An 11727-nucleotide genomic window follows, 5' to 3' on the forward strand; every position below is an offset into this window, starting at 1 on the left:
TTCCTTTTCTTATTTTACTGTTTTTCTTGATGCAATTTCTTTTCCTTAAAATAGATTACAATTACATACCACAAATTATTTCTTTTTTTAGTAATCTGAAAATATTGGAAAAAATTGTTTTTAATACTTATAAAAGAAAATGTTTTTTCTATATCATAAGAACACGCACATACATTTGGAGAAGAACACGTGGGAAGCATGCTGGTGTGGGCAACTGAGAAATTGTTTCCTGCTGAGTCACTTGAGAAATTTTAAAATACTTTTTCTCTGTTGATAAATTATGGTGTCATAAATTCATAATCAAAGAGGTAGAGGCTAGCGAAGAGTTAACTTACCTTGGGATTCGGTGTGCGTTAACTTACGTTGATATCCAATGTGAGTATGAGTTAACTCACATTGGATACATTGAACACGAGTCAACTCACGTTGGGGTTATTTTATTGAGTTTGAAGTGGAAATGAGCAAAATTGAATGGGAAAAGAGCAGTTTTCATGCCACTATCTTGAATAGAATTCTTCTTAATAGAAGGGAACCTACGAGGGAAAAAAATGTATGGTGTCATAAAGCATACCATAAGTTTGTAAGGAAAAAAAAAATTCTTGTAAGGTGATACGAAAGCGGTCCTCAAGCTCTAGGTGCCATAATTTGAAAAGATCATATTGGTATAATTTTGCAAAATAAAAAGAAATTGGAACAAAAAAAGCACGAGAGATTAAATCGAAACCTATAGTGAGATAAGACATGAAATGTACGTATTTTTTTGGTGATGGCCGGAATTCGAACCTGGACCTTGCATATATTATGCATTATCCTTACCAACTGAGCTAAGCTACGTATAATATAGTCGAATACTTTTTCTTGGGTGGAAATTTAGTCAAATATTTATTTAAAAGATATATAAAATAAAAATATATAAAATGAATTGTATATGCTTTCTTTCTCTCAATCACTTCTTTTTTTCTTTCTCTCAATCACTTGATTAGGATTGATTCTCGTTGTGATGCTCTCTCTATGTCGTATAAAAACTTAAAGGGTTTAATATGTGATTCGTCCCTGCAAATAGGGGTCGCTTAAAATTTCGTCCCTCCAATTACTAATCCTTTTTTTTTGCCCCTGCAAACTTTAATCAGTTAAAAATTCGTCCTTTGACCCAATTTAATCACTGCCACGTCAGCAAATGACCAAAAGGGCACGCGAAAGGACGAAAATACCCCTGGCTTATTTTTTTTTTGTTTTTTCCTTCAAAAAACTTTTTTTTCCAGATTTTTCCCCATTTTTTTTTTACGATTTTTTCTCGGAAAAATTTCAGTTTTTTCAGTTTTAATTTTAAAATTTTTTTCCGAAATTTTTTATGATTTTTTCAGATTTTTTTAAATTTAAAAAAAGAATTTTCAAAATTTTGAAATTTTTTTTTAAGGAAAAAAAATAAGCCAGGGGTATTTTCGTCCTTTCGCGTGCCATTTTGGTGATTTGCTGACGTGGCAGTGATTAAACTGGGTCAAAGGACGAATTTTTAACTGATTAAACTTTGCAGGGCAAAAAAAAAAGATTAGCGATTGCAGGGACGAAATTTTAAGCGAGCCCTATTTGCAGGGACGAATCACATATTAAACCCAAACTTAAACTAAGCTGTGGAATAATGTGGATACTTTTTAAAAAAGGTTGTATTTAGTGGTGAAGAGGTTAGCAAGTATCATATTTATAAATTTTTGTATCAGTATGGGAACTTTCCTACAAACTATTTGTGATTGACTAAATTAATGGCTTTTGCTTTTTTGTTGTTTTTGTGTTTATTGATTTTTCTTTGTTTATTATTAATGTCACATTTGTAGAAAGTAAGTGATCCGAACAGGATTGAGAGATTGACTATGTAAAGGGTGATACTTGTAAACACTTTGACGCTAAAATAAGTAAGCGAAGAAGAAATAAGGGGTATGGGATAGAAATTGTGTTCCCTTCCTTCTAATTCAAGAGGTTTTATTGCGGCATTGAGAGGACTTCTGTGAGCTAGATGTTTAATGACCAAACCCGCTAATGGTCGTAACACCTCCATGAATTCCATCCTTGTTCCATCTTTGTTTAGGTCGTTGTCCTCGCCGGCTGTAGTGACTTTTTGAAGAAGCTTCGACCCATATGGTTGGATTGTGCGTGTTAAGTTAAGTTTATGATGGATTGGGAACAATAAGTATTCTTAAAATAAGTGTTATTTTTATCTTTCAATGTAATATATATTAAATATATTTGCATAATTCACAAGTTAATATCGTCTACTTTGCATTTATGATAATGAACAATACATAATACTTGGTGAGATCAATTTGATAAAATTATTATCTTATTTTCGGTGGATTCTAGGGTGAACCATCAAACAAAGTGGTTCACCGGTGGACCATTTAATTTTTACCATCAGATAAGATTAATTGTTTAGATTTATTATAATTAAAAAAGAGAATATTTACAATTGCCCACATACAATCCTGCCATACCTCACCTTCTTCATTCACTCTGGTGCCTTTTCTATTAACGTGAACCATTGGTTTAAACTCATGTTTTATTTTGAAAGAATTAAAACTCATATGTTCTATGTTTTTACTAAATTGGTTTTAATTTTCTTTAAGTGCTTATATAAATAGAATGGATGTTAATCAAGAATCGCTGAAATCCCATTGATTTAAATGTTCTTCCTGTTTTCATCTTATTCAAATATTAAGAAAATTAATTAATCAACAAAACTTAATCCAAAGGACAAGCGCTTCAAACATAGGAATTTGAAATTGGATATTATAACATGTGGAACACCTACAACACACATGAAACACAATTTCAAATCTGGAATGAGAGAATATTAACAAAAATTTGATCAATTTTGCAGAGATCTTACATCTTTATAAAAGAGGGGGGAAATTAATGATTGAAATTTTTTTTGCCTTAAAAAAGAACCACCAGTTAGTAGTGGTGGTGGTGGTGGTGGTGGCGGTGGTGGCACCGTGGGATGAGGATGCAAGTGGTAGTTGTGATGAGACACAAAACAAGGGAGAAGAGAAAGGACAAGATTGGGTGTGGTCAATTGTAAATATTCTCTTTTTTAATTTTAATAAATCTAAACCATTGATCTCATCTGATGGTAAATATTAAATGGTTCACCGGTGAACCACTTGTTTGATGGTTCACCCTAGAATCCACCCTTATTTTCACTTATATATATTTTATTTGTTTTGTATTTTCTTTATCATAAACCAGTGACACTCATAATAAGTCTAAAGACCCATAAAAAATAAAGATAACTCCACCCTTGGGTTTAAGGTAAATATTAATTTTCATGTTATATATTTTCTTTATCATAAACCGGTGAATAATTTTTTCAATAAAAAGTTTATATATAGGGATATATAAAGGAAATATACTTTTTGGGTTGAACTTTTCTTTCATTTTAACTCTTCATTTAGTCCTCGTGAGCTTAGCTAAGTTGTTAGGGACAATGCATAAAATATGCAAGGTTCGGGATTCGAACCCCGGTCACCACAAAAAAAAACTCTTCATTTAAATTATTTTATTATTTTTATAATATTACTTAAATTATCAAATTTTTTTAGGTAACTTAAATTATCAATTAAATTTTTTTTTAAATCCCGCTAAAATCCACAACAATAGAAAGAGCAATCCACAATCATATAACAATATTGATCACTATAACAATAGGAGAAACAATCCACAATAATAGAACAATATTGAACACTAAAAAAAAAATTGACTTTATATAAAAAAATATTATTTTTGGTGTAACATCTTTTCTTTTAATTTTACCCTTCACTTAATTGTTTTATATTATTTTATCGATCATTGACAATAAAAGCTTAAACGTGTCCATCTTGACGATAGTGGTAGATAATAAGTTTATGGTACACATTTTAAAACACGTGGACCATAACCTTCAAGTCTATCCTTAATATTTTTTATTTTTTTTTATAAATTTATTGTAAAACATATGCACATTTTTTTAATAAAAAAGAAATGTACTTAAAATTTGTAATTTATGATGTATATATTTATATATTTTTATAAAAAGTTTATAAAGTTAAAAAAATGTGTGAATGGTATTTTCTGAAAAGTGAAAACGAGAGGCATGATATTCTACACTACTCTTTTTGTGCCCAACTATTTATTGAAACTACTAGGTCCATTATTTAGATTAATCTAGTACTCTAGTTTTGACCCAAACACTCAAAAAATATATTCACATTTGCATTTCCTTCTCACCATAAACGTCTTTAACATATTCAAGTGGAGAAATGCTAACGAATAATTTGTCCATATATGTTATTATCAAGTTTCTTTCGTCCCACTTCCGCACTCTTAACGGTGGGTAACTTCTTCCTGTTACTGCCCATCAACAATGGTCGCATATATGTCTCATCAAGCACACTAGCTAGGACTCTAAAATTTACCAGCTCCCATGCATACATTGAAATTGACTTGAACACTGAAGCTATATATGCAAATACCCCAACCCTACCTATGATAAATATGTCTCACCAATCTTCTACACAACTGGAAACTTTCTCTTTGTGTTGATCATCCGACATTGGAGGTTAGCCCAACACCAATGTCGTTTTGAATATTAAGCTAGTGTGTTTGAAAAGAATCAAAATTACACTGCTAGAATCCCCTGCGACAAAATACGAGACTAATCTATTAAGGTAACAAATATGGAGATTAGACTAATCCTTTGAGGTAATTGACATCGATATTTAAGATGTTGACTTCTTCCAACAAATATTTATTCATACACATTGGTCAAGAAACGAACACTGACCAACTCGTTAAGTGACTCAAAACATCTATCAATTATGCTAAACCATATTGGTTAAAAATTTCTCGAGATTTAATATAGTCTTCTAGAATTTTCCACTAGGTATTCATAATATTATTTGTTGCTGGGGACTCCCGATAGCAACAATTACCCTCTGCATACCACAAGAGAATAATACACCACATAACTATCCAAAATCTTGAGACATTAAGTATATGCGACACCTTTCTTGTATATCAAACATTAGTTGATGTTGGATTTGACCACTTAAACTTAACAATGTCTCCCTCAATTTTGAGTCTCGCCCATAATTAAATATCATTAGTTGTTATAAGTTCATTTTTTTGAACAAGACAAAATGAAAGTAATAAGAAACCATAATCTATCCAACACAAGGTGTGTTAGAGAGATTATCCAAAGATACAATCAGTCAAACAACAAAAGCGCAAAGCAAAAGCTAAATTACAGACATCAAACAAAGACGTGGATTAAACCTCCAAAGAAAAATAATGGAGGACAAAAATTGTCGGTGCAATGTGAACCACAGAAAAATAATGTATTTGACCGGTTCAAATTATATAATCTAAAACATGTTAAGCCTTCCAAAGCACAAATTTTAATTTAGCACAGTCTCGACATGTTTCATATTATATAATCTGAACAAATATTGGGCATACGTTCAAATTTCATATTATAGTTTTAATTAACCGAGTTGAATATGATCAAAACTAGGTAAATACAGGTCGAATTTTATAATTAAAAAATTGTCAAATACACTTCAGATTATAAAATTCAAACAAAGGTAAAATGGTCAAATGAGAGGGTGCACAATAAGTACATATGGTGGGAAAAGAAATTTTCTTATTTTATTGCTAAATTAGTAAAAAGTGTAAAGTGGGCTTGCGGTTGAACATGAAATCATGTTTTGCTCTCTAGACACCCATGTTTTGCTCTCAAGCATCTTAAACTTCTTAAAATACCCTATCAACATTTAACAACCGTTCACAGCTAAATGTGGTAGTTACAAACCATTCTTGATGCAGTGCACATGGCTTGCTTCAGCACACTACACCTTAACAAACAAATAGCCTATAGAGTGTCTCTGATAGCTGGAGCAATTTTCTAGATGGCATAGACAGGGAATGCTCAGGATTTGGCAAAGATTGCGCAAATGCAACGAGTCATACCAGCAATTTTTTTTTTTAATTAACATACTGGCATATCAAATTTAGGGGATTGAACGTATCCTAAAGGCAAGACAGTAATTAATTAAGAGCTGCTTTTATACCATGATGTGGTTAGATATAGAAAAAGAGAAATAACAATGAGCGAATATCAAGAAATATGATGATTTCCATCGTTTGAAAGTGCATATTGTTCTTCCTAAGGATTGTTGTTTACTTTGTCGGTGATAATGTTGTAATCAAGGTCTGAGAATTTGTATATATGCAGTAAAGACTAAAGAGTGAATGAATCAAAGTTTTTACTTGTAGACTGTAGTCCATATATACTAACGATCTTCCTCGTTTGGGTCTAATCGTCGCAACCTAACTCGGAGGATCGTCGTTACTCGGAGTATGATTTTTTTTTAAGCACTTTTATTCATTGTAAATGAAATAATTAGGTGAGTCGAAATGCAAAAAAAAAAAAAAAAAAAAAAAAAACAGAGGGAGTTACAACATAATTCCCATTATCATTTTTTGTATATTAAACAGTTAGCAATTAGTTAGCAACTTTATTTATTAGCTTTCCTGTTTATAGCGAATAAGTGGAGAATGAAGAGATCGAACTCCGATAACTAATATTACTTTTTTTGAGGGAATAACTAATATTACTTAAACTAGACCATCGACCCGTGCTGATGCACGGGTCATATCAATAGTAATAATTGACAATGAAATAAAATATTAATATAAAAGTGCAATGGCATAGTTCATTTTATAATGAAACATCTACTCTGCGAATATAACATAATATTGAAATAGCATGAGTCGTCTACAGTTGTGAGTCGTTAAGTAGATGTCACCCGTGCTGCCGCACAGGTCATATACAGTGTAAAAGTAGTAGACAAAAGCAAGATTATATCGTACAGTCCCAATTTAATATTCACAAAAATATCTCTTTGGCAACTCAAGGCCTATCTTGATTCTTGACCTGTTCTGCCTCCACTGGAATTGCAGATACCTAACATAAACACAAAGTTGTTCAGATCATGTAAATCATACACTTACTTAACAAAATATTAACAAAAATAATTCAACGAAAGTTAATGTATTCGCTTCAAAATGTGTACCAAATACATCAACTTTTATTACTCAGAGAGATGTCCAGATACATCAAATATTATAAGATATATATCAACGCTTGCCGAGTAAACTCTTGAAATGCATGCAGAGAACAAACATAAACCTTATAATCTTATAAGATATATTCTAATGTTTTTAAATCACTGTTGGTTATTTTTGTCCATACTAACACAACTTGCGGGCTGTTACACATTTTTTTCATGCAATCCTGCAATTTAAAAAACCATACATATTATAAAAAATACTCTAAATTAAGCATAAGGTGTCTAAAGAATAGATCAAAAGAGCACAATCACAAATAGCTTTCTAAACAGAAATTCTTAGTTCTCAGACAAATTGCAATGCTATAATCACCAATGTTCTTCAAAAAAAATCTAGCAGTAGAATAGAAAGAAAACTCATACATGCTTTGAGATCATAAGTCCCAACCATGCAGCTAGATTTGAAGTCAAATAAACTATAAAATGAATAACAACAAATAAATACTTTAAGAATATGAATGCTTTGAAAACAAAATAAGAAAGAAATAATGTTTGGACTGTTAACAAATGTGTGCGAAGGATGCCATAAATAAAATTCAAATAAGAAAGCCAACAATATGTACTAATGAGCTATCAAAGGTACTATTTGGTGCATAAGGATGTCAAATCCAACCAAGTTTGCAGGATCTTCATTCTTTAAATAGTGATTAATCCCTTCGTTCAAAGTATACATAATCCATGCTACATGTCATTAATGGAATTAAAGCAGTACACCAAATGATTTAAGGCTTTACTTAGTTTCACATTTTTTTGTGATCTATGTTAAGATTATTGATACCATGAAAAATAACGGCACTAATAATATATACGAACCAACAGTAGCAAAAGGTACAAATTCAACTTACTGTAAAGCGAGAAAAGCTACAAATTCAACTTACGGTGAAGTGGGAGTTCTCAATTGAAAGAACCATTTAAAAATGAATGACTTAACAAATGAATTCAACTTACAAATTCAATGTAGCTAGGGACTTTCATTAGGCACAATTTTGTATTATAAACCTAAAGGACTAACATAATGAACCATTTAAACAAATGAATCACTTAACATATAACACCTAGGTATACATTCAAGGTTCATACATAGTCCTAGTTTGCATAATTAGAAGATATTTGCCAAAAAATAGAAAGTATCCATGAATTTGATAGAGTAAACGATTCTAGTTTTGTTAGATTTCTTTACAACTACCAAAGGATTTCCACACAAAAAAAAAAAGAAGCAAAAGTTGCACTTCTGCTATGTTTTTTTTGTTTCCTTTACAATAGTTCAAATTCCTAAATGGCAAAAGTCTTAATAGTATTGAACTTGATTGAATCAAAATTAGAAAACCAAAAAAATAATAGAAAATTAAATATCATTTTTGCAATACCATAATACTACTTTATTGATTAGTAACTAATTGAATACAAATTTAGGCAAAAAGGTGTTTTATTGTTTCTATTAAGAGATTGCCGAAAAAATTACCGTGTCGGTGGTGATATCAAAGAGACTGGATCTACGACGACGGCGATTGAGATTACTTCGGCGGAGAAAGTACTTCTGAGCATGACTTCGGCGAAAAACAATAGTACTTCGGCAAAAAAATTACCGTGTCGGTAGGCACTGGATATACGCGGCTAACCTCAAGACAATCACCAAAAGTATTAGTTCCCTGTCAGCACACACACCCTCTACCAATCCGAGCTGCCTACCCGAAAGACCAGCAGCACAGCAAAGGGAAAAACGGAAAAACAACAGCGAATAAACACAGAAAAACACCAACAAAGAGCTTCCTGAAAAAACAGAACGGTTGTTGTCACAAAGAAGGGAAAACAGCCCAGTAAAACACCGATCCCAACCCAAAACTCCACAGTTATCTTAGCAAGCAATCCTTTGGATTTCAACTCCACTCATAAAATAAACATGAAGGAATCCCGACTCTATGTAAACACCATATCTACGACATCACCTTAATCTCCTCCACCATCTCGACAGGCCCTTTGTTATGATTATTAAAAATTAATAATGATTATTACATTCAGAATGATTATTAAAGTTAATTCTAAAAGAAAGTAAGAACTCACATGTCACTAACTTTCAGCCATAATAGTATGCATAGTTATCAAGTCATTATAGTTTAAGAAATTATCAAACTGTAATGGCCTTTTGTCATTATTCAGTATGAATAAAAGTAACATGGTATCACATGTAAAGATAAGTATCATAAAACAATCATGCTTAACCACCCTATATGCAACCATGCTCAATGCATCAATGCATCCAAAAACAAAAACAGGAAAATGAACCAACTTACCTAGCCTGAGCATAATTAAAAGGACAAATAAAACAAAATCAAGAATTTTACTACCTCAGACAAATACAACATTTCTCTTTTTCTTCTAAAACAAAATCACTAACGCAAAACATACTCACAACAAAATGAGAAGCAACTCTCAAAAGTTTTAGAGTACTAACAAATTACAGGGAGGTTCAAGCAATCATACATAAAGAATAAGGTCCCTCGATAAACTAAATTTGTTATGACTTATAGAAAGAATTCTAAATTCTACGGAAATTCATCCGTTATGTTAAAAATAAGACCAAGAAGAGAAAAAATTACATAAAAAAGATTAACTTTCAACATGTAGTGCTGCATCATTATAGATAAAAGATTAGAACACTTAAACATAAATTGCCACAATCGAACTATTTTTCGATGCACGGCAAGTAAATCACCTAATTAATTTATAAATAACTTATTGATATTAACATAATTAGCATTCTGTAACATAGCTTACTATCAAAATGTAAAATTAAATAGTCAATTGGTCTATTTTGTTGAAATTAATTACCTAAAAACCCATACTGGAATATGATATTGTACAATCCGTTTGAGAATTGGAAGCATATTAATGTTAGGATATGTATCACTGTAATTTAAAACACTGCAATAAAGGAAGAGTGCAGATCAGACACCAGATCACTAATGAAATGAAGGAAAAAAAAAAAAGGACATATTATCAAAATTCAAGGAAGTTTTTTCACATAGATCATGAAAGTACTTCATTATTTTAGAGAAAACTCAAAGCACTTCAATGGCACAAAGAAAAGGTGTTGCATGAGAGTCATGTGGAGAAAAAAATAAAGATAGTAAAAGAAAGAGAGAATGTGAAAAACTATCTTCATAGTTCATCCCACCTCTGTTGTAAACTATTTAGAATTATGGTAAGCAAGTAACCTTAAGCAAGTAAACTATTTGCAATTGCTGCTGCATAAAATAGTTTATCACCAATCTGACCATGGGTAAGGAAAAAAAATTGCGAGCCTTCACATATACTAAGGAACAACAAACCTAAATATAATCACCAGGAACTAAAAGAATACAACAACAACAACAACAACAACAACAACAACAACCAAGCCTTATCCCACTAAGTGGGGAGGAACTAAAAGAATAAAATGAAACAAAATTATACTCAAAAATCAATTTCCCATTAAAATTAATTTTTTTTTATCGAAACATTAGACTCTAATTAAATTAGTTTTCTCTGGGTATACACATAAAATTAAAAGAAAAGAAATGGAAGTAGGAAATAACATGTGGGTATCGTGCGGACATGAAATTATAATTTTAAAACAAAATCAAAGATAGGATTTAAATGCAACAACTATTGACGAAAATAAACAGGAAAGAAGGGAAAACTTACCAAATTGTTAGGAACCGAAAAAGAAGAAGCAGGAGCAGAAGAGTTTCAAGAACATCAAGTCTCCCAGTCACAAAACATAAGCAAGTGTGAAATAGAATATAAAAGGAATCATCAATAGAAGGGAATAAAAAACCAAAATCAGATTATAAATAAACACTTAAATGATAAACGTTTAATTAAGTTGTTCATCTAACCATAGACCAATTTGAGTAACAGCCACAAACAAAGAATTAGTGCATAAATCACTCTGAAAATACAAAAACAAAATGATATAGGATCAAACATTTCATCAAACAGGTAATAGGGGAAAACAGAATTGAACCAACAATTTTTATATTTCATTTATGAATTTGGGGATGATAACATGCAACCTATTTCCGTGGTAAAATACTATAACCTAAAAACATAACAGCGATGAAATTTGATAGAAGAAATTAATATGCAAGTGTATGGAGGAATTCATATGTAGGAAGCGAATAAAAAACCAAAATCATCAATGGAATCATAAATCGAAATCAATGCAACGAAAACACTAATATCTGTCCAAAAAAAATTCTAATCAAAATTCACAAACTTAAACAAAATCAAAAACAGAGAAAAAAAATCACAATTGGGCTTTAGATTAAGAACAAAATCGATCTTACTTAGATTAAGAACATCATGAACAATCTTTTTCTTTATATTGTCATATTGATGTAAGAACCGGCGGCAAAGCAACGACAGCCGACGTCAGAAAAGGGTTGACGGTTGATAAATGAATCGGCCGTCGAGTTCAGCGACTTGGAGGCACGGATCGGCTGTCGTTGAAAAAGGGAGAAGCATATAAATTTGTAGATGATGATGGCGGAGGAGAAAAGCAAGAAATAAAGGTGTGAAAATAGGAGAT

The 11727-nt window shown here is 31.3% G+C and overlaps 1 long non-coding RNA gene across 1 annotated transcript; it reads right to left on the reverse strand.

The window, feature by feature from the left end:
* Positions 1 to 6717: 6717 nt before the first annotated feature.
* Positions 6718 to 8921, reverse strand: LOC146958133 (uncharacterized). The gene is made up of 2 exons (XR_015025005.1): positions 8620 to 8921; positions 6718 to 6994 (listed from the first exon to the last, which is right to left on the reverse strand). It is a non-coding gene; the product is annotated as an uncharacterized LOC146958133 (long non-coding RNA).
* Positions 8922 to 11727: the final 2806 nt, after the last annotated feature.

The sequence above is a fragment of the Medicago sativa genome, chromosome 1, assembly GCF_051527215.1.
Source record: "Medicago sativa cultivar Bolivia chromosome 1, Bolivia_mono, whole genome shotgun sequence".
Lineage (NCBI taxonomy): Eukaryota > Viridiplantae > Streptophyta > Magnoliopsida > Fabales > Fabaceae > Medicago > Medicago sativa.